We start from the raw sequence: 24,788 nt of genomic DNA, 5'->3' as shown, positions 1-24,788 counted from the left end.
ACTTCCTTTTACAGCGTCTGGAGGTATGCGATTGGAGATATTCCTCCATACTCGATTCCAGTTGATTATCATAGCTGCTTTCGTTATGTTAGGGGCTAAATACTGTTGAGACAGAGTACAGTTATAAACCTTTTTCGTTGAGACATCTGGAGAGGTGAGGAAATTCTTCGACTTGTGATCCCGTACTTTGTGAAAGAGCTATAAGTTTCCTGTTAGAAACATGGTTTTTGCTTTCTCCTTGACATCGATTAGTCCCATCCCACCCTGGAATTTAGTTAAGGTGAGTGCACTTCAGGCAAGACGTATTAATGAACCCTGCCAAATAAACCAACCAACAACCGAAATTATACGTTTACCAATCATCCTTGGCATGGGAAGGATTTGGCTCAGATACCATATTTTGCTTAAGTTGTACATATACACATATATTATTCTTTATTGCAAAAGGAAAGATCTATAGCTAACCTGTTGCAATATGCCCTTTACAGAATGCGAAGCATCGGCCAAGTTCTTTCTGATCATCTTGTGCACACTGTTAAAGCAGGTTATTCCCAGAATGTCAATTCCTTGTGTTAATGTTACACACTCTGGAAGTGCCCATTGGACACGGCACAATTTCTCAATCCACATCGCCTTTGTCTGCTTTGGGTTCAGCGGAGTCCCGAAATATCTCCCGTAATCCTCGAGTACCTTGAACAAATGTTGGATATCAATGGTTTTGAACTAATAGTAGAGTAACTTCGTCTGCGAATGGGACAATATCAGGATTACTAGGACAGAAAGTGTGTTGTACGAAGGTCGATCAAACAAAAACGGGATTTTTGGTCCTGAACATCAACATTTGGTAGGACTGGGGCCGAGGCTGTCCTATGATTAGGCGGGACCGTTAGGAGTAACGAGACGTGCTGTTAGATATTTCCCGCCGTTTCGTCAGTAGTGCTCACGATGTCCACTGCGCAACGCATAATTTTAAAATTTCTTGCTTGTGAAGGAGTTACAGCGCGGATATTTGCCAGAGATTGACTGCACAGTTCGGTGATCAAACATTGTCAAGGATGCGTGTATTTACCGGACATAAAAAGCTCAAGGAAGAACGAGATCTTGTGGGAAATCAGCAACACGTTCGCCGTCCTCAGACCAGCATTACAGACGAAAACATTCGTGCGGTTAAAGAAATTATTGACGATGATCGACGGGCGAGAGTATCAGAAATTGCAGAACAAGTCGGAATCAGTTATGGTAGCTGTCAAGCAATCATCACAAACGACCTACAGTTCCGTAAAGTGAGTTCCAGATGGTTTCCTCGCATTATCAGAGGAAATGTGAAGTTGAGGCGTTTGGAGGTTGGTCAGAGGCTTACAGCAAGGTTTGCGGAAGAAGGTGATGCATTTTTGAGTCGGATCGTAACCTGCGACGAAACATGGGGAGGCAGTACCAGTGAAAGTCAAGACTCGTCTGTCAGCTGGCAAGGTTCTTGCAACCGTCCTTTTTCGATCGCCGAGGCATTTTGCTGATTAATTTTTTGCATAAGCGACGCACAATCAATGCTGCTGACTACTGCGAGCTGTTGAAAAAGATGAGGGTTGCTAATCGCCGCAAAGATGAGACCAATCGATTCGACAATGCCCGACTCCATACTGCAGCTCTAACTGTCTCTAAGCTACGGGAAATCTACTGGACTACACTTGATTATCAACCATACAGCCCGAATGTATCGCCCTGAGATTTCCATTTGTTCGGACTGCTTAAAGAAGCTCTAGGAGGCAACCATTTCAAGATGCCAAAAATGAAATGTCGTATGGCTTTTAGTGCCGGGATATCCCAGGACGGGTTCGGCTCACCAGGTGCATGCCTTTCTCTTTAACACCCGTAGGCGACCTGCGCGTCGTGATGAGGATGAAATGATGATGAAGACAACACATACACCCAGCCCCCGTGTCATTGGAATTAACCAATTAAGGTTAAAATCCCCGACCCGGCCGGGAATCGATCTCAGAACCCTCTGAACCGAAGGCCAGTACGCTGACCGTTAAGCCAACGAGTCTGACTTCAAGATGATGAGAGTGCGGAAGACTTCGTATGCAACTGGCTGTGACACGACCCTGTTCTTTTTAGGATGAGGGCATCTGAAAGCTGGGACAAATTTATTTCGAAAGCAGGAAATTATGTGCAAAAATAAATTGTAATTGCCTTGTGTTTTTCAATAAATGAATTTAAATACAAAAGAAAATCCCGTTTGTTTGCCCCCCCCCCGCCTCGTAGGTTGCTGAGAGGGGGTTTTAGGGAGTAAAGCGGACACCCTTGTCCTACTCCTCTTTAGATGTGGATTGTACTTTAATTTAATATACATCTTCCTGATTTCGCACCAGACTTGTGTTCGGATGTGCGTCCTCCATAAACGAAGTTAGTCTCTTCTTCACACATTTAGTTAATAGTTTATAGTCAAAATTTAAGAGCCTTATGGGCCGAATGTTATATAACTTGATAGGATTTGCATCTTTGGAATAAGGACCACAAGGCCTTACTTCACCTTGTCGATGTTCCTTTCTTGATTACAGGCATCATTCGTTGCTGCAACAATTTCATCTCTAATGATGGAACAATATGTCATGTAAGAAGCTCTCCAACGGGACCGGAAGATTTGTACTATTGCCAGCTGGATTTCTACTAAGGTGATGTCTTGTGTCAAACTTTCCTATTCTCCATGCTGAATACTTCTTCTTATGCCTTCAAAGAATCGGTGCTTGGACTGTTCTTTACACAAGGACTGGAAAAAGCTCTCCGCCATTTCTTTTATTATTTCGTTATTTGTCCATGAGTTGTTTTGGTATGATGGACGTATTTTGACGTCCTTTACTGCAATACCTTATAAGGTGGTAGCTGAAAGGGGACTCGTTGGCAAGATTTTGATGATCTGGCGCTTGAATGTTCAGACCTTCCATTTCTCTACGCTGTATCGTTAGTAGCTGCGCTATTGTTTTCTTTATTCTTGGATGTGTACCAGGGTTGGTAGGATCTTCCTTATATAACAGTCTTAAGCATTTATAATAGAATTCTGCCGTTTGGTTTAACTGCCTTCTCCGCTCTGCACTGTGTGTCTTCAATAGCCAGATCGTGCAAGTTTTAGCGTATAACAGCCACCAATGAAGAGTATCCCTATAACGGATTTGTATGTTTGCCATTTTTGCCATTCAGCGAAAAATCTTTCTTTTAAGTCCATGTTCTTCAAAATAGATTCATTTAACCTCCAAATTCCTCGTCCGCGTCTTGGTCCCCACTCAGGTTGTCGGATCTTACAGATGTACGCACAATGGTTTGAAAATTCAACGGGGCATACATCTGTTTTCGTCACTTGGTCTTTCCGTCCTCCGCTGACATATATTCTATCCAGTCCGAAGCTCCACCTCAGTAATAATACGTATATCCAACTGATCTCTTTTGCTTCACTTCCCATGTGCATTTTAGGCGTAGACCTTTTATTAAATCAGATAGCGCGAGACATCCCTGGAACTGTCCTGTTTGGTCTTTGGGTGATAATACTGAGTTAAAATCACCTCCAAGGGTCATTTTGTCTCTATGTGGGTAAATAATTGGAAGTGTTTCTGTCTTATAGAACTGCCGTCCTTGCGTCCGTGCTTGTGAGCCTGATGGGGCACAATTATTTACAATTAGTAAGTCCCGAATACGTATGCTGATTCCTCATCTCATTCATTCGACAGGAATGTTGTGTCCGATTGTGGTATGTGGTATGTACCGCGTTTGTGTTCGTTAACATTAATAATTTTATCGTATCCAGGAATGCGAGCAAGCTCTTCTTGGAACATAACTATATCCACGTCCTGGTCACGAATAATCGGTTACATCGCGCATTCCTATATACGAAATGTCACCGTAAAGTTTGTCACAAATGGAACACAATAATTGCTTTTACTTAATCTGCGGTAAATTACGAAATACCGTCTTTTTTTTTAAGAAATACATAAGGCTTGTTGGGAGGACTCCGTTATGTTGCATTCCGCTGCTGGTGCCGTCTTTTGTTAATTTCTTGAGGTCCAGGGAGGAATGGGAGTGCTATGTCTGTTGATTCTCATTATCTTTGTCCATATGACTAGACTGGCCAATTCAAACAGCAAAATTGAGGTCAACAGCATTCAAACTGTTATTTCGTTCTTCAATGAGGCAAATGACCATGTTATAGTGGTGTGGCTGGAACTCTACGGAAAAACAACTAAGGACGCATTCAACAACTTGGTGCTGCATATTACAGAGAAATATCGCAGGTACCACAAGAATGATTTTTGTTGAAAGAAAAGAAAAGAAAAATAGCATGATCCCTGGACCAATAAATCACTAGTCCACAGAATTCTTCTTATGTACAGTACATTGGCCATAGCTTTTTGTCGCCTATTAAATCTTGCATATCGCGATACAATTCAGGAAATGATGTCATTGACAACTGAAGCAAAGAACTACATTGAACGCAGACATCACACACGAAATTGTTGAAAGTGTAAGGCAAACAAAAGACATACGTATGTTACTGTGAGCGTAGCACCAAAGGTACTTGTAAAGTAGTAAACTAGGTGTACATAATATTCTCCAAAAATAAAATATTTCTTAATTTACCGCCGATTTTAGACTTCAACTGTGTAAAAGCAATTATTATGTTCCATTTGTGACAAATTTTACAGTGACATTTCGTGGATAGGAATGCGCGACGTAACCCGAATAATCTGTTTAAGAAGCGACTGTATATTTGCAGTTTGAATTCAGTGCCATCATTGTGTATGTTAACATACTTACATGCATGTTTCTTCTCCTAATAAATTCCCAGTCTAACCTAGTCAGCGATCGGTGACAGACGTATTGAGCTGAGGTGCCGGGAGAGCCGGCGTGGAATGTGAACGGTGTGTGGAAAAGTAAGACGAGAGGGAAGAGGAAGATGATAGGCGTGGATCAATATCGTGCAGCTATTGGAAGATGGCAGAGGAGATTGAAGAATGAAACAGCCAAAATTAAAGGAGGTAAAGTGGAAACAAGAATGATGAGCGAGATGATACTGGTGGCAGCTTTGATTATGGTACTTCTAACCATAGGAGGTGTAGAGGTTAACCCCGGCCCAACCCCCAGTGGAAACATGAACTGGGAAGACGCGGAGGTTATAAGAAGAGTGGTGAAAGAAGTGGTGGAAGATGTATGCCCGTTTGAACAGATCAAAAATATGATGAAAGAACAAGTGAAGGAATTTGAACATATGAGGCGTTGGATGCAGGGAAAGGCAGAAGAGACAATGAACAAAGTGGAGACCAGCGAGAGAGAAATTATACTACTCAAAGCAAAAATAAAGGAGATGGAGGAAGAGGTGGTGAAGCTGAAAGCAGAAATTGGAGACAGTAGCCGAGAACGTAGGAAGAAATGCTTATTTATATATGGAGTGCCGGAAGACAAAGGAGAAGATAAAGTGCTGACAACCTACAAAGTGGTGGAAGTCATCCAGAAAATGGTGAGAATTAACTTCAGTGAAGTGGATATTGATGATGTAGAAAGGATAGGTAAAAAAACGGGGTGATAGGTCGATAAAACTGAAGTTGTTTTCTACCCTGATGGCGGAAATAGTGTTAAGAGGCGCAGATAATATAGGGAATACAAAAATTTGGATTAAAAGGGACATGGGAAGGGGTAAGGAATATAAACACTCTGAAGAAGCATTTGGTCCGGGCTAAAATGCAAGGGTTAGTAGTAACCAATGGACTTTGGACCAGAATGTTGACAACGAAGAAATTACGAGAAATGGAAGAGAATAGGAAGGACGAAGTGGTAGTGGGGAAGAGTGTGGAAAAAAGGCAGTAAAATGGGCGGAAACGGTCATGGAGGCAAAGAAAGAACCAAAGAAAATAAGGCACTGGATCTTGACGGATGAGATTTGCAAATCGATCGAAGAAGAAACCAGCGAATTCGTAAATGAGATGAGGAAGGAGATAAGGAAAGAGACCAGGGCGACAAGGGCACTAATTAAGGAGCTGACCTCGGAGTCCCATGTGAGAGAAGAAAGGAAGATACAGGGAGCGATTGTGGGGGCGGAAACTCAAGATGTGACAAGAGCGCACAAACCAAATGAATATACGGCTGGGAGACAGGAAGAAGAAGCAAGAGGTGCGCTGGCGAAAGGGAGAAGTCTGAGCCTAAGAGAGATATGGGGTAAAAAGACAAATTGGATGATGGCATAGTGACAAGAAGCAAAAAAGGAAATTTGCAGTAGAAAGTAAAGTGCTGTACATATGAGAATAGCTGAATGTGTGTGTGTTACGCATAACTATGTCAAGAGTGACTAAATGATAAGAGTGATTAAATAGGCAAATTAGCAGGAGGTAAAATGCATAGTGAATGAGGAAGAGAGTGATTGTAAATTGGACAGGTGTTAAGGATAACGCTAATATGTGGGGATGGCTTTCTTATGAGTTGAGGGTCCTAGTTAACTGTGAGTGAATATGGTTTCATTTAAGGTGGTGAGTTGTCTGGATTCTAAAGTTAATAAATATTGTGAAGTAATAGAGGCTGAATAGTGCTCAACAGTAACGCAACGTAAGGTGAATAAATTCCACACCGGCACTACAATGGAGGTAATACGAAGCCAGTAGGATGTAAGAGAGGGCAGTGTTCAAGAAAGAATGCGCTGAGGGCGAACCCGGCCGGAAGTGACATACTCTCTGTCTAAAGTGCAGATACAGTCGGACACAGCATTGTACTCGGCTCAGTAATAGCCTACGTTGCCAGGTTTTAGTTTATTATGTTGCCAGTTTTAGTTTCTTTCTCCATTACTGCCATATTGCCAACAGATGAGAATACCTTGTTGCAGTAGTTATATTTGTTTTCGTTCTATCCCTTTTCTTAATAGCAATATTGAGATTCTTTTAGGTTTTGTTTTATATCTGAAAAGATTTCACTGCACCATTGCCATTTGATTATTACTATTATTTACATTAATATTGCCTTTTTCCTTTGTTTGTTGTTAGTTATGTTTACTTTACGAGAGTTATTATATGTGTATGTCAGCTTATGCTGCCTAGGTTGGACATTATTATTTTTCTCCCTTAATAGATCATTAAGGCTTCATTGCTGTAGATCTGGAAGAAAAATAAAGACATCTATCTATCCTAATAAATTCAATGGAGATGATGGGAGGGACTGCATTGTCTATCTCCTACTCTCCTCCCCTGTAGCTGCGGGTCTCTGCTGTTTTATGGCTTCTGTGTTTCCTCCTTCGAGGGTCGATGTGTTTTTACTTTTGTTTTCCTTTTCGAAATGGCAACTTATTGGGTTGGTGTTACATTTGTCTTCAAACTTTCTTGATTCACTTACCTCGTCTCATGCCCATAAGATTGGAGGTTTCCGCTTCGATCTCATCAGCCCATTGCATGCTATTAGTCGTAGTGTCTTGAATAACGTACTTGTTCAGTGGTTGAATACTTACGTCCCTCTTTGCTAAGTTCTCTAGTTTCCTAGAATTTATTATAATCTCCGCTTCAGTGTTGACAGGTGTGTTTAAAATTTCCTGTTCGTGGTTGTGTTTTAGAGAATGTTCTGTTCCTTCATTCTTCCGTTGACTACTATCGGAAGTTTGTTCGTTTCGTTTTGATACTTGCATTTTTTGCTGGGTGGATATGTCGTTCAGTGAGTCTGCCTGTCTGACTTGTGTAGGCGACAAGGCATTGGAGTGAGTTAGTGACTCATCCCCGTCGTGTTGTTCTGCAGCCTGTGTTTGTACTGGGGCATGTTTGTCTATATGAGGTATTCTTGTGGATATAGTATCCAGATATAATACGGCGGGTGAATCAGTGTGACGTTCCCTGTTCGCAACTATGTGACGGAGTAATCTGAGCCCTGTTTTGTTGTCTTAATCGCTTGGGAAAGCTTGTCTAAAATGATCCGTAGCACTACAGTAAAAACAATATTTTGGTTCCCCCTCTATGGCCACGATTGGTGGTAAGGCAATTTTAATTTCCATTCGCATAGCTCTGATACCACTGTAAATGTTATAAATGTAGGTTGAAGACCATCATTCATTTCTGATTTCCCTTACTTTCCCACACTTGCTAAAAATGGCATTATTGTCTCGTTCGGCATTTCTATTGGTAGGTACATTATTCTGACCAATTTACTATGAACATCTGCACATGTTGTAACAACATCAGAGAGGGAACCATTAAGTTGTCGTACCTGTGATTTTCAGTTTGTACTTAGTAATATCTTCTCCATTAGTAGTGTACAGGTTAGCTTGATGTAGAGAGCGGTTTCCAGATTGTCGAGTTGAATGGCTTCCAGTTGATCAATTTTAGGTTTCAAGGTTTGCTAAATCCAGTCATGAATTTATGCTGGTCCTCGTTTATTTGTCTTGTCGGTAAATGCACACTTTATTGTACTCCTCGTAATGCTATTGTTTGCCATTGTCACTTTACTGGTATTAACGCACCAACGTCACACGCAATGAATGCAGAGTACAACGAATCGCTCTCTGCCACAGCTCAAAACCTGACTCCAGTGGTAGGGTGTCGAATTCTGGACCCCAAGCTCGCGGTTTCAGGCCCAACAGAGGTAGTAGGATTTTTGAAGAATGGAAGAAGGATTATTCGTACGATGTAGCTGCACTCGGCGTACACCCAGTAACATTAACTTCACAATACCAGCAAGAGACCGCCAACAGACCGCTCATCTGGTGGAGTAAAACGGAACGTACAAGCAGCCATCATGGCGTCAACTTGGACTATTATTATTATTATTATTATTATTATTATTATTATTATTATTATTATTATTATTATTATTATTATTATTATTGTTACGGAGTTTTCCGTGGTAGTTAGAGGTGAAAGAAGGTGCGGGGTGGTGAATAGGTCTCAGGCTACGAAATTAAAGTGAATTTAAAATTTAACAAGGTTATATTTTCTTTTCAAAATCAAGAAATAACAAATATGGCAGGTACAGGGTAGCAAGGCAACAAAGGTACAATTACAGTATTTACAGGATTTGGGCTTCGAGCCCCGCGATCACAATCCTTGAGCAAACAGCTCAGTTTTACCCCAAACACAGTTGTCAACAGAGAGGGGAGAACCCCATTCATACCTAGGAGCACTTGCTCCAAAATACACAGTAAGGCCTCCTTGAGGCGCGCAGAAAACAAAATTTTCGGGAAAAGAGCAACTTGCTCTCAAAATTCAGGCCTGTCAAAGGCCACACCTAATTCTACTTTCAAGCTGTTCTCTCAGGACATATACACAGGGGTAAAATACCCAACCTACTGAGGTCTGTTAAATGACAAGAAGGTTAATTACATGACCTCTAAATCAAGAATTTGAGAGGAGGCGATTTGCACTCCTAATGTATTTGTTTCAAAACCTAATTTGGCTCTAGGCCACTGATGCAAGGGCTAATCCCATACTAAAGAGGTGACTTTAGAAATTGACAAATTTACATAATGTTAAGGAAGAATAGGTTGAGAAAACAAGTTCACCTCAAAACAATATGAGTGGGAGCTCGAGAGGGTTAAGCACTCTCTATCCCAATATGTAGTTTAAAAGATAGAATAGATACAAGTTCCTTTACATTTAAGGAAGGTTACATAATGGAAAAACTTCGGACCCGCCCCGAGAGTTAAACTGCTGAGCAAGCAAGAAAAGAAGTAATTAATCGGCCATTACCTGGTTGTTGACTGCCGCCGAAGAAAGAGGCGCTTCCCGCCCCCTGCTATGTACTTTACAAACGAAAAGATGGAACAGAAGTGGCCCGGAGACCCTAAAATCAGCAGTTTATATACTCTCGCGGAAAGTTCGAGGCGTTAGGGGAATGAGAACACCCTCCCACAAACTCTTTATTGGGTAGGATACAGCAACATATTCAAGTTGGGGGAAGATACATCCGATTGGTCAGAAATTAATAAAAGAAATTCGGGATTGGCTAAATACAAAACAAGGGGAAAGAGAGGGGTATACAGCCAACTTAAACAATAACAGAAATAAATTTAACAAGAAACAAACTTTTGAAATAAAAATTTCTCCAAAAAATTAGTTCTTTCACGTCGCACTAGGGTGCACCATTGTAGTTTTTCAGTAGTGTCCTCTAGAAGAGAAAGTTCACACTTCTTACTACAAGCAAAACAAAAATACGTCGAAAATGACACAGTTCAAAAACTCCAAAATTTCCAGGTAGTGACATCTTCTGATAAAGTAGAAAATTAATACCGTAGATAAAGTTCAGACTTCCTCCAGCAGAGGAGTTTCAAGTGGCGCACATTTTTAAACTAGCGGCGTGGAGGTGTACCGCCCGGTACAGACCTCCCCCCCCCCCCAAAAGTTCCTCCAGGGGTGACACTGGCAATTTGTTTGGAAACAAGTTTCAAGTTTTGATGTTGATATGGTGATTAATTGCAGAAGTTTTTATAGGATTTTCTTAATGTGGTTTGATTCAGTTTCAAAATTTTGTTGTGACAGGCGAAGTAAAGTCTCTATGTTTGTAGAAGTTGAATTCAGAAGGAAAACTTTAGTTTTTAAAGTTGAGGAAAATTTTCTAAGTCCACCAAATATTGCAGTAGAATACCCAAGAAAAGGTAGTAAAGTTGATCTGGAATGTCCATATAGTTGATGTTGATTGAGTTGGATGGCCAGACCGGCCGTTGCAGCTTGCGTCCAAAGGCGGCCGCTCGGACCACACAAGTACCCTGAGATACCGCTCGCCCGCACTATGAGGGGAGCAGTGGTGTTGAAGCACGCCGCGCCCGCGGTGAACATATACAGGCTGCGGGCAAGTAGCAGGTCGTGCGCCGCACATCAGCCTTGGCCGGGAGGAGGGCTCCGGCTCGCCTTGCACATGTCGTCCTCGCTGGTGCCGAAGGGGCCCTTCCTCTAACCCAGTCGCGGCACGGCGCCGCGCGGCTGCGGGGGCACTGAAACATTAAAACTAGGCGGCAGAATTTGTTGGACTATCATCTTTTTTTTTCTAGGGCACAGGCTTGTGGAGAGGTTGAGGGGCCAGCGGCGTGCAAATATCCATGGCATTAAATAAGCCACTGTGTAGAGTGGAGCAGGAGACGGGAGCGTGGTAATGGCCGTGGCAAGGACAGGATGGCAGTTTAACGGTTCGGGGCAGGTTTCACAAAAATGCTTACATATAAAACAAAATACTATAGAAGGGACAGAAAGCCTTAAAAGTGAAACTCAAAAAAAAATATAACATTCATATTCCTTTCAAGATAATATGAGGCAAGTTAGCACAGAATTTATACAGGTTTCACCTGCGACAAGTGAACCCTAAATATCCTCTCGGTGGCTGCATTGCTTAATAACAACGTAACCGGCGTAAGGATATCGAGAATAACGCACGGCCCATGGAATCTGGGGGCAAGCTTGCCCGCGGGAACAAAATTCTTGACCATTACTTGGTCACCTACCTTCAAAGGGGTGGGTCTCCCTCCACTATCATACCTTTCCCTAACCTTTTCATGAGACACTTTAAGATTGGCTTTAGCCTTCTTCCAAAGATCTTTAATGTTGTCCGGATCTATTGTCTCGGGTAGAATGACACTCAGAGACCAGAGGTTAGAGAGCGGCGTGTTGGGAACAAACTTGAACATCAAAGAGGCTGGAGTAAATTTATGTGATTCATGAACCGCCGAATTCAAAGCAAAAGCTAACCAATGCAGGGACGTATCCCACCTGGAATGATCTTCATGATGATAGGCAATAACCGCGGACCTGAGATTACGGTTAACCCGTTCAGCCAGAGATGGTTGAGGGTAATAAGCAGAAGTAGTTACATGGGAAATGGACAAGTCAAAACAGAATTTACGAAAAAGATTTGATGTGAACGCCTTAGCATTATCAGACACAATATATTGGCACGGACCAAAAGAAGCAAAAATAGAATTTAGGCAAGTAATGGTGGACTGAGCGTTAGCCAGCATAGTCGGAAATAACCAGGAAAATCTTGTAAAACCATCTACGCATACAAAGATGAACTTGTTGGCATTTCCCTTTGACTGGGGGAAGGGTCCTACATAATCAATATACAGGCGTTCCATGGGGCGCGACGCTTGATGCGAAGACAAAAGGCCTACCTTGGTGGACATGGTTGGTTTACTAAGCAAACAAGATTTACAAGCTTTTACTAGTTCACGGATTTCACCGTCCATACCTTTCCAGATGAACCTTTCACGAATCTTTTCACGAGTTTTAAAGATTCCAAGATGCCCCTCTAATGGGGTCTCATGATAGTATTTGAAGATCATAGGCACAAGAACAGCTGGAACGACAACCTTCATCATCTTATCATGCCTCGATGGGAAACATAAAACACCATTCCTCAGAACATAAGGGACAACATGTTCCCCAGAAGAAAGGGTTTCCATTATCGGAGCCAGCGTCGGATCTTCACGTTGGTATTTCTCGATATCCCTAAAGAGCATGGGAGCATCTGTTAAGATGGCATTAACATCAGATAGTATGGACTCGGAAGGTGATGAACTGTCGACCGGTTCATGGGTCTCGACGTCGTTGGAAAACATACGGCTGAGTCCATCAGCAACAACATTTACGGTTCCTCTGATATGCCTGACATCGAATTGGAAGGCAGAAATACGGATGGCCCAACGGGCTATACGGCCAGTACGACGCGGCCTACCTAAGACCCAACTTAAGGCTAGATTATCTGTCTCCAGGTCGAATTTGACATGTTCAAGATAGAGACGGAACTTTTCTAAGGCAAATAAGACTGCCAAACCTTCGAGCTCATAGATAGAATACCTGGCTTCTTGAGCCGACAAGGTCCTAGATGCATAGGCGATGCGACGCCTCCCTAGTTCAGTCTCTTGAAGAAGGAATGCAGCTACTGCTGACGACGACGCGTCGGTTTGGACGATGAATTTCTTTGAGAAATCAGGCATAGCAACTACAGGGGCATTACAGAGAGCTAATTTAAGATTTTCAAAAGCGGCTTGTTGAGAAGGTCCCCACTCGAATTTGATGCCTTTCCTACGAAGAAGGTTTAAGGGCGCCGCTCTATTAGCGAAGTTAGGAATAAACTTCCTGAAGAAATTCACCATACCAATGAACCTGGCGATACCTTTAATGTCCTTGGGAGGTTTAAAAACCCGGATGGCCTGTGTTCTAGAATGATCGACTGCTACACCATCAGGTGACACAATATGCCCTAGGAATGACATAGAGGGCTTAGCCAAGGCAACCTTGGACAACTTGACAATTAACCCAGACTTACGAAGGCGATCGAGAACTTCTCGCAGATGATCTAGATGTTCTTCAAAAGTCTCTGAAAATACGACGACATCATCCAAGTAGTGATATAAGTACTCAAATTTGATGTCGGAGAAGACCCTATCTAGTAGCCTAGTGAGTACAGCTGCTCCCGTGGGGAGCCCGAAAGGCACGCGGTTGTATTCGTATAAGTTCCAGTCCGTGGCAAACGCTGTAAGATGTTTAGACTCTTCGGCAAGGGGAATTTGATTATAGGCCTGATTCAAGTCCAAGATAGTAAAGAACTTGGCCTTACGAAACCATGAAAAACAAGAATGAAGGTCAGGAAGGGCACGGATTGCAACACCACCTTCCGATTTAGAGCCCTATAATCAATGACAGGCCTGAAGCCCCCAAGGGGTTTCGGGACTAGAAAAATAGGCGACGAATACGCCGACTTAGAGGGCCTAATAATATCATCCTTCAACATCTGATCGATGATTTCTTTCAGAGCCTTCATTTTAGGTGGAGATAGCCTTTAAGGTGGAAAACGGACAGGAATCGAATCCGTGACCTCAATTTTGTATTCAATAAGGTCAGTAACACCAAGAGTATCAGAGAACACCTCTGGAAACGACTGACACAACTTACGAATACTATCAGCCTGCTCCTCAGGTAGATGTATAAGGTCTAACAACATCTCATCCTGGGTAGGCGAAATAGATGAACATGATACAGAATTACACTTTAACAAGGGAATTTTACAATTGGACGCAAATTTGAATGTGCACGACCTGCTCTGGAGATCGAGCACAAGACCAGTGTAGGAAATGAAGTCAGCTCCCAATATAATGGGGCAAGACAAGTGTTTGGCGACAAACAATTTAATTTTCCATGTAAATTTAAAAATACGATTTTTGACATGTAAAGAACCTAGAATTTCTAATGGAGATGAATTAGCCGAAACATATTGAACAGGAGATGAGACATAGTCAAGTAGTTTACAAACAGATTTCAATTTAGAATACCATTCAGCCGAAATAATCGAACGAACACTGCCTGAATCTAAGAGAGCTGTTACAGGTTCATTATTTAACTCAATCTTAAGAGAATGAACAGGCGCGGGGGAACCCGCCGCAATCCTAAGACACTCTTTAGGGCATTCAAAAGACGAATTTGAAGACTGATCGTTCCCTGAATTTACAACCTGTTTACCCGGGGCTGAGTCTCGGGAAGATGGATTAGTTGACTCAGCCGAAGCCACTAGTCACTTTTGATTCTTGTTGGAAGTTGCACCAGAAGTTGAGCAGGAGGGGGTGCTATTTGAATTTGGGCAATTTTTGGCGATATGTGAGAAAGCCCCACATTTAAAACAGCCTTGTGATGAACCAGCCCCATTCCTTGTCGCACTCGACTTGATCAGTGGACACTTATTGCGAAGATGGTCAGGCGACCCGCAAGCATAACATTTACGGGGATTGACTGGTCGGCGAGGTGGAGGCCGAGGATTACTAAAAGAAGGAGGGGGTTCTTTCGCGACACGCAAAGAATCGGCGTATCTAACTCCTTCCGCTGAGACGGCCAATGCTTCAAGTTCAGAGGAAGTTTGCGGGCACGCCGCGAAACACAAATATGAGCTATAGGATGGTGAGATACCTTCCACAATAGCTTGTACAATCTGATCCTCAGGGAAGTGAAGAGCAAACACCCTAGTATAAAACTTAATATCCTGTATGAAATCAGCCAAGTTTTCATCCAAGCGCTGTACACGATAATAGTACTTCTGAATCAGAGATGACCTCGCGCAAGCAGGAATAAAATTTGCAAGCAAGTGTGCGTGAAAATCTTCAATAGATGACTGTTCAGCAATGGCTCTTACTATGTTGTCGGAGAGAATACCAATTGCATAAGGATAGATGATTTGCAAAATTTGACATGGGGAAAGAGAAAACACAAGGGCATGATCCTGAAATTCAGCTAGAAATCTTGAAAATGAAATTACTTCACTTGTGGTATTAACGGAAAACTTCGAGATACCTCTGAGCAACATTGCCAATGGATGAGGCAAGCTGCTGAACCCGGGTGACATAGTAGGTAAAGGTTTCAGTGGCAAGGATGTTAATTCAGAACGTATATTATTCAATGAGTTACGGCGTTCAGACTCGTTGTCCAATGGGGCAGAGATAGTTTGAGCAGCAACGGTTATCCTATTGACTTCTCCCTTAGGAGGCTCTTCCTCGCTACCTACATTCATCGTGACGGGTTGAACAGTTTTGGGAGGAACCTCCCCAGTTAACAATTGAGTGACCTTGCTAGATAATTCAGAAATATTTTCAAGCAGCGTACTAGCATCCTTCCTCTGAACGTCATTCAAATTTAGAGACAACAGATCGTTAACTCTATTTGAAAAATGAAACAGCCTGGCTTGCACACGTTTGATTTGATTAGGAGAAGGATCATTTTCATCAAAAAAACTAACTACCGATGCTAGCCCAGTAATATTCTCGACGATCGTGGAAAGAGAGTCGTCAATAACTTTCTCTCCCAAAGCGGGGATGGAAATGGGTAAGTCAAGGTACTCTCTAAGCTTGTTGGAGTCTATCGCAACCGTGCCTCCAGATTGCACATTTCTGATAGTTAATTCATAGATCAACTCCTCCTTGCGTAAATAGATAAGATGGAGAACATCGCGAGGGCCAGGCATGATGACAGAACAATTTTGAAAAAGAAAAAATAAAAAAATTCCAGCGACTGAGAAAATAGTTAAAGTTGTAATCAAAGCAATGCTTAGCCGTCAAAAGGGGCTAAAATGAGACCCATTCAACCACGCTCTGCTACCACTTGTTACGGAGTTTTCCGTGGTAGTTAGAGGTGAAAGAAGGTGCGGGGTGGTGAATAGGTCTCAGGCTACGAAATTAAAGTGAATTTAAAATTTAACAAGGTTATATTTTCTTTTCAAAATCAAGAAATAACAAATATGGCAGGTACAGAGTAGCAAGGCAACAAAGGTACAATTACAGTATTTACAGGATTTGGGCTTCGAGCCCCGCGATCACAATCCTTGAGCAAACAGCTCAGTTTTACCCCAAACACAGTTGTCAACAGAGAGGGGAGAACCCCATTCATACCTAGGAGCACTTGCTCCAAAATACACAGTAAGGCCTCCTTGAGGCGCGCAGAAAACAAAATTTTCGGGAAAAGAGCAACTTGCTCTCAAAATTCAGGCCTGTCAAAGGCCACACCTAATTCTACTTTCAAGCTGTCCTCTCAGGACATATACACAGGGGTAAAATACCCAACCTACTGAGGTCTGTTAAATGACAAGAAGGTTAATTACATGACCTCTAAATCAAGAATTTGAGAGGAGGCGATTTGCACTCCTAATGTATTTGTTTCAAAACCTAATTTGGCTCTAGGCCACTGATGCAAGGGCTAATCCCATACTAAAGAGGTGACTTTAGAAATTGACAAATTTACATAATGTTAAGGAAGAATATGTTGAGAAAACAAGTTCACCTCAAAACAATATGAGTGGGAGCTCGAGAGGGTTAAGCACTCTCTATCCCAATATGTAGTTTAAAAGATAGAATAGATACAAGTTCCTTTACATTTAAGGAAGGTTACATAATGGAAAAACTTCGGACCCGCCCCGAGAGTTAAACTGCTGAGCAAGCAAGAAAAGAAGTAATTAATCGGCCATTACCTGGTTGTTGACTGCAGCCGAAGAAAGAGGCGCTTCCCGCCCCCTGCTGTGTACTTTACACACGAAAAGATGGAACAGAAGTGGCCCGGAGACCCTAAAATCAGCAGTTTATATATTCTCGCGGAAAATTCGAGGCGTTAGGGGAATGAGAACACCCTCCCACAAACTCTTTATTGGGTAGGATACAGCAACATATTCAAGTTGGGGGAAGATACAACCGATTGGTCAGAAATTAATAAAAGAAATTCGGGATTGGCTAAATACAAAACAAGGGGAAAGAGAGGGGTATACAGCCAACTTAAACAATAACAGAAATAAATCTAACAAGAAACAAACTTTTGAAATAAAAATTTCTCCAAAAAAATAGTTCTTTCACGTCGCACTAGGGTGCACCATTGTAGTTTTTCAGTAGTGTCCTCTAGAAGAGAAAGTTCACACTTCTTACTACAAGCAAAACAAAAATACGTCGAAAATGACACAGTTCAAAAACTCCAAAATTTCCAGGTAGTGACATCTTCTGATAAAGTAGAAAATTAATACCGTAGATAAAGTTCAGACTTCCTCCAGCAGAGGAGTTTCAAGTGGCGCACATTTTTAAACTAGCGGCGTGGAGGTGTACCGCCCGGTACAATTATTATTATAATAATGATTACGGGGATACCAAGGAACGCAGAGGCGAATGAAGGTGCGGGCATTAGTGGGTGGATATCAAAAAGTCAGAAGATTAATTTAAAACTTAAATTTGGAGCTGTATTATTTTCTCTTCCTTTTTCCTTTTGATATTTTAAAATTTACACTTTGCTAAGCAAATAACAAATCAGGTACAAAATCTAGCTCGTGAGCAGGGTATATATATTACAAAATCAGAAGAATCCACTAATAACCAATTAACAATCTGAGGCTGAAGCTCCCATACCTGAGCGCTACTGCTCCTTTCAGATCAGATCAGATATTTATTGAACATAACGGGCAAATTTGCCCCGATACATGTTCATCTGGACAGCTTATTAAGACACAAAATAAAATGAACAATAAAGGTTAATAAAATAAATCAAGAAATAATACAACCGAGTACCAATAATGTTAATAATAATAATTGTACCGGGCGGTACACCTCCACGCCGCTAATTTAAAATGTGCGCCAATTGAAACTCCTCTGCTGGAGGAAGTCTGAACTTTATCGACGGTATTAATTTTCAAGTTTCTCAGAAGATGTCACTACGTGGAAAGTTTGGAGTTTTTGAACTGTGCCAATTTTGATGTATTTTTGTTTTACCGGTAGTAAGAAGTGTGAACTTTCTCTTCTAGACGACACTACTGAAAAACTACAATGGTGCACCCTAGTGCGATGTGAAAGAACTGTTTTTTGGAGAAATTTTTATTTCAAAAGTTTGTTTCTTGTTAAATTTCTTTCTGTTATTGTTTAAGTTGGCTGTATACCCCTCTCTTTCCCCTTGTTTTGTATTTAGCCAATCCCGAATTTCTTTTATTAATTTCTGACCAATCTGATGTATCTTCCCCCAACTTGAATATGTTGCTGTACCCTACCCAATAAAGTGATTGTGGGCGGGTGTTTTCTTCCCTAAAACGCCTAAAACTTTCCGCGAGAGTGTATAAACTGCTGATTTTTGGGTCTCTGCGCCACTTCTGTTCCATCTTTCTGTGTGTTAAGTAGATAGCAGGGGGCGGGAAGCGCCTCTTTCTCCAGCAGCGGTCAACAACAAGGTAATGGCCGATTAATAATTTCTTTCTTTGCTAGCTCAGCAGTTTAACTCTCGGGGCGCGTCTGAAGTTTTTCCATAATGTAACCTTCCTTAAAATGTAAAGATACCTGGTATCTATTCTATCTTTAAACTGCATATCGGGATAGAGAGTGCTTAACCCTCTCGAGCTCCCACTCATACCGTTTTGAGGTGAACTTATTTTTTCTCAATCTATTCTTCTTTAACGTAATGTAAATTGTTTCCTTCTTAAGTCACCTCTTTAGTATGGGATTAGCCCTTGTATTAACGGCCTAGTGCCAAGTAGGTTTTAAACAAAGCGTATTAGGAGCGCAAGTTCGCCTCCCCTCAAATTGTTATTTTAGAGGTCATGTAATTAATCTTTTCTCACTTAATAGACCTCAGTAGGTTGGGTATTTTACCCCTGTGTCTATGTCCAGAGAGGACAACTTGAAGGTGGAGTTTGGTGTGGCCTTTGGGAGGCTTAAAGTTTGAGAGTGATCGGCTCTTTCTTGAAAATTGTGTGTTGTATGCCTCGAGGAGGCTTTTCTGTGTAATTTGGAGCAAGTGCTCCTGAGCATGAATGGGGTTTTCTGCCCCTCTGTTAATACTTATTTTGAAGTAAGGTTGGGCTGATTGCCCAAGCATTGTGAAGTCGGGGCGCGAAGCAAAAATCCAGTAAATATTGTAACTACATTTTGTTGACTTGCTACTCTGTACCTGTCTTTTGTGTTTTTTCTGAATTTTGGAAGGAGAATATAACCTTGTTAAATTTTACAGTAACTTTAATTTCGTAGTTTGAGACCCGTTCACACCCGCACCTTCTTTCACCTCTAACTACCGCAAAAACACGGTATCAAGTGGTAGCAGAGCGTGGTTGAACGGGTCTCAATTTAACCCCTTTTGACGGCTAAACATTGTTTGTTCCGAACTCTAACTATTTTCTCAGTTGCTGGAATTTTCTGATTTTTTCCAAATTGTTCTGTCATCATGCCCGGCCCTCGCGATGTTCTCCATCTTAACTATTTGCGCAAGGAGGAGTTGCTCTATGAGTTAACTATCAGAAATGTGCAATCTGGAGGCACGGTTGCGATAGACACCAACAAGCTTAGAGAGTCCCTTGATTTGCCCATTTCCATCCCCAATTTGGGAGAGAAAGAAATTGACGACTTTCTTTCCACGATCACCGAGAATACTACTGGGCTAGCATCGGTAGTTAGTTTTTTTGACGAAAATGGTCCTTCTCCTAATCAAATTAAGCGTGTGCAAGCCAGGCTATATCATTTTTCAAATAGAGTTAACGATCTGTTGTCTCTGAAGTTGAATGACGTTCAGAGGAAGGAAGCTAGTACGTTGCTTGAAAGTATTTCTGAATTATCTAGCAAGGTCACTCAATTGTTAACTGGGGAAGTTCCTCCCAAAATTGATCAACCCACCACGATGAATGTAGGTAGCGAGGAAGAGCCTCCTAAGGGAGAAGCCAATAGGATAACCGTTGCTGCTCAAACTATCTCTGCCCCATTCGACAACGAGTCTGAACGCCGTGCTTCGTTGAATAATATACGTTCTGAATTAACTTCCTTGCCATTGAAACCTTTACCTACTATGTCGCCCGTGTTTAGCAGCTTGCCTCATCCATTGGCAATGTTGCTCAGAGGTATTTCTAAGTTTTCCGTTAATACCACCAGTGACGTAATTTCATTTTTAAGATTTAGTTGAATTTCAGGATCATGCTCTTGTGTTTTCTCTTTCTCCATGTCAAATTTTGCAAACTATCTATCCCTATGCAATAGGTATTCTCTCAGACAAAATAGTTAGAGCCATTGCCGAGCAATCATCGATTGAAGACTTCCACGCCCACTTGCTAGCTTACTTCATCCCAGCCAGGGCAAGGTCCTCCCTTATTCAGAAGTACTATTATCGGGTACAGCGCTTGGATGAAAACTTGGCAGATTTCATCCAAGATATTAAGTTCTATACTAGGGTGTTTGCTCTTCACTTCCCTGAGGATCAGATTGTACAAGGTATTGTGGAAGGAATTTCACCATCCTATAGGTCATATTTGTGTTTCGCGGCGTGCCCGCAAACCTTCTCTGAACTTGAAGCATTGGCCGTCTCAGCGGAAGGAGTTAGATACGCTGATTCTTTGCGTGTCGCGAAAGAACCCCCTCCTTCTTTTAGTAATCATCGGCCTCCACCTCGCCGACCAGTCACATCCCGTAAATGTTATGCTTGCGGGTCGCCTGACCATCTTCGCAATAAGTGTCCACTGATCAAGTCGAGTGGGACAAGGAATGGGGCTGGTTCATCACAAGGCTGTTTTAAATGTGGGGCTTTCTCACATATCGCCAAAAATTGCCCAAATTCAAATAGCACCCCCTCCTGCTCAACTTCTGGTGCAAACTTTACCTATGCCAATAATAAAAAATGACTAGTGGGTTCGGCTGAGTCGACTAATCCCTCTTCCCGAGGCTCAGCCCCTGGTAAACAGGTCGAAAATTCAGGGAATGTTCTATCTTCAAATTCATCTTTCGAATGCCCCAAAGAATGTCTTAGGATTGCGGCGGATACCCACACACCTGTTCCTTTTCTTAAGATTGAGTTAAATAACGAGCCTATAACAGCTCTATTAGATTCAGGCAGTGTTTGTTCAATTATTTCGGACCAATGGTATTCAAAATTGAAATCTGTTTGTAAACTACCTGACTATGTCTCATCTCCTGTTAAATATGTTTCGGCTCTTTCATCTCCATTGGAAATCCTAGGATCTGTAAATGTCAAAATTCGTATTTTTAAATTTACATGGAAAATCAAATTGTTTGTGGCTAAGCACTTGTCTTGCCCCATTATATTGGGAGCTGACTTCATTTCTTACAGTGGTCTTGTGCTCGATCTTCAGAGTAAGTCGTGCACATTCAAATATGCGTCCAATTGCAAAATTCCCTTGTTAAAGTGTAATTCTGTATCATGTTCATCTATTTCGCCTACCCAGGATGAGATGTTGTTAGACCTTAGACATCTACCTGAGGAGCAGGCTGATAGTATTCGTAAAATATGTCAGTCATTTCCAGAGGTGTTCTCTGATACTCTTGGTGTTACTGACCTTATTGAATACAAAATTGAGGTCACGGATTCAATTCCTGTCTGTTTTCCACCTTATAGGTTATCTCCACCTAAAATGAAGGCTCTGAAAGAAATCATCGATCAGATGTTGAAGGATGGTATTATTAGGCCCTCTAAGTCGGCGTATTCGTCACCTATTTTTCTAGTCCTGAAACCCCAAGGGGGCTTCAGGCCTGTCATTGATTATAGGGCTCTCAATCGGAAGGTGGTGTTGCAATCCGTGCCCCTTCCTGACCTTCATTCTTGTTTTTCATGGTTTCGTAAGGCCAAGTTCTTTACTATCTTGGAATTGAGTCAGGCCTATAATCAAATTCCCCTTGCCGAAGAGTCTAAACATCTTACAGCGTTTGCCACGGACTGGAACTTATACGAATACAACCGCGTGCCTTTCGGGCTCCCCACGGGAGCAGCTGTACTCACTAGGCTGCTAGATAGGGTCTTCTCCGACATCAAATTTGAGTACTTGTATCACTACTTGGATGATGTCGTCGTATTTTCAGAGACCTTTGAAGAACATCTAGATCATCTGCGAGAAGTTCTCAATCGCCTTCGTAAGGCTGGGTTAACTGTCGAGTTGTCCAAGGTTGCCATTGCTAAGCCCTCTATGTCATTCCTAGGGCATATTGTGTCACCTGATGGTGTTGCAGTTTATCATTCTAGAACACAGGCCATCCGTGATTTTAAACCTCCCAAGGATATCAATGGTATCGCCAGGTTCATTGGTATGGTGAATTTCTTCAGGAAGTTTATTCCTAACTTCGCTAATAGACCGGCGCCCATAAACCTTCTTCGTAGGAAAGGCATCAAATTCGAGTGGGGACCTTCTCAACAAGCCGCTTTTGAAGACCTTAAATTAGCTCTCTGTAATGCCCCTGTACTTGCTATGCCTGATTTCTCGAAGAAATTCATCGTCCAAACCGACGCGTCGTCGTCAGCAGTAGCTGCAGACCTTCTTCAAGAGACTGAACTAGGGAGGCGACCCATCGCCTATGCATCTAGGACCTTGTCGGCTCAAGAAGCCAAGTATTCCATCTTTGAGCTCGAAGGTTTGGCAGTCTTATTCGCCTTAGAGAAGTTCCGTCTCTATTTGGAACATGTCAAATTCGACCTGGAGACAGATAATCAAGCCTTAAGCTGGGTCTTAGGTAGGCCGCGTCGTACTGGTCGCATAGCCCGTTGGGCCATCCGTATTTCTGCCTTCCAATTCGATGTCAGGCATATCAGATGTACCGAAAATGTTGTTGCTGATGGACTCAGCCGTATGTTTTCCAACGACGTCGAGACCCACGAACCGGTCGACAGTTCATCACCTCCCGAGTCCATACTATCTGGTGTTAATGCCATCTTAACAGATGCTCCCATGCTCTTTAGGGATATCGAGAAATACCAACGTGAAGATCCGACGCTGGCTCCGATAATGGAAACCCTTTCTTCTGGGGAACATGTTGTCCCTTATGTTCTGAGGAATGGTGTTCTATGTTGCCCATCGAGGCATGATAAGATGATGAAGGTTGTCGTTCCAGCTGTTCTTGTGCCTATGATCTTCAAATACTATCATGAGACCCCATTAGGGGGGCATCTTGGAATCTTTAAAACTCGCGAAAAGATTCGTGAAAGGTTCATCTGGAAGGGTATGGACGGTGAAATCCGTGAACTAGTAAAAGCTTGTAAATCTTGTTTGCTTAGTAATCCAACCATGCCACCAAGGTAGGCGTTTTGTCTTCGCATCAAGCGTCGCGCCCCATGGAACGCCTGTATATTGATTATGTAGGACCCTTCCCCCAGTCAAAGGGAAACGCCAACAAGTTCATCTTTGTATGCGTAGATGGTTTTACAAGATTTTCCTGGTTATTTCCGACTAAGCTGGCTACGGCTCAGTCCACCATTACTTGCCTAAATTCTATTTTTGCTTCTTTTGGTCCGTGCCAATATATTGTGTCTGATAATGCTAAGGCGTTTACATCAAATCTTTTTCGTAAATTCTGTTTTGACTTGTCCATCTCTCATGTAACTACTTCTGCTTATTACCCTCAACCATCTCTGGCTGAACGGGTTAACCGTAATCTCAGGTCCGTGCTTATTGCCTATCATCATGAAGATCATTCCAGGTGGGACACGTCCCTGCATTGGTTAGCTTTTGCTTTGATTTCGGCGGTTCATGAATCACATAAATTTACTCCAGTCTCTTTGATGTTCAAGTTTGTTCCCAACACGCCGCTCTCTAACCTCTGGTCTCTGAGTGACATTCTACCTGAGACAATAGATCCGAACAACATTAAAGATCTTTGGAAGAAGGCTAAAGCCAATCTTAAAGTGTCTCATGAAAAGGTTAGGGAAAGGCATGATCGTGGACGGAGACCCACCAATTTGAAGGTAGGCGTCCAAGTGATGGTCAAGAATTTTGTTCCCGCGGGCAAGCTCTCCCCCAGATTTCATGGGCCGTGTGTCATTCTCGATTTCCTTACGCCGGTTACGTTGTTATTGAGTAATCCAGCCACCGAGAGGATATTTAGGGTTCACCTGTCACAGGGGAAACCAGGGTAAATTTTGTGTTAACTTGCTTCATATAATTTAAAAGGAATATGAAGGTTATATTTTTTTGAGTTTCATTTTTAAGGCTTTCTGCCCCTTCTATAATATTTTGTTTCATATGTAAGCATTTTTGTGAAACCTGCCCCGAACCGTTAAACTGCCATCCTGTCCTTGCCACGGCCATTACCACGCTCCCGTCTCCTGCTCCACTCTACACAGTGGCTTAATTAATGCCATGGATATCTGCACGCCGCTGGCCCCTCAACCACTCCACAAGCCTTGTGCCCTCAAAAAAATAAAGATGACGGTCCAACAAAATTCTGCCGCCTAGCTTTAATGTTTCAGTGCCCCTGCAGCCGCGCGGCGCTGTACCGCTACTGGAATAGAGGAAGGGCCCCCTCTCTTCCAGCTTGGTCGACCAGTGTACGGCGAGCCGGAGCCCTCCTCCCGGCCAAGGCTGATGTGCGGCGC

Source organism: Anabrus simplex, chromosome 5, assembly GCF_040414725.1.
Source record: "Anabrus simplex isolate iqAnaSimp1 chromosome 5, ASM4041472v1, whole genome shotgun sequence".
Taxonomy (NCBI): domain Eukaryota; kingdom Metazoa; phylum Arthropoda; class Insecta; order Orthoptera; family Tettigoniidae; genus Anabrus; species Anabrus simplex.
Note: the sequence above shows the minus strand (reverse complement) of the source record.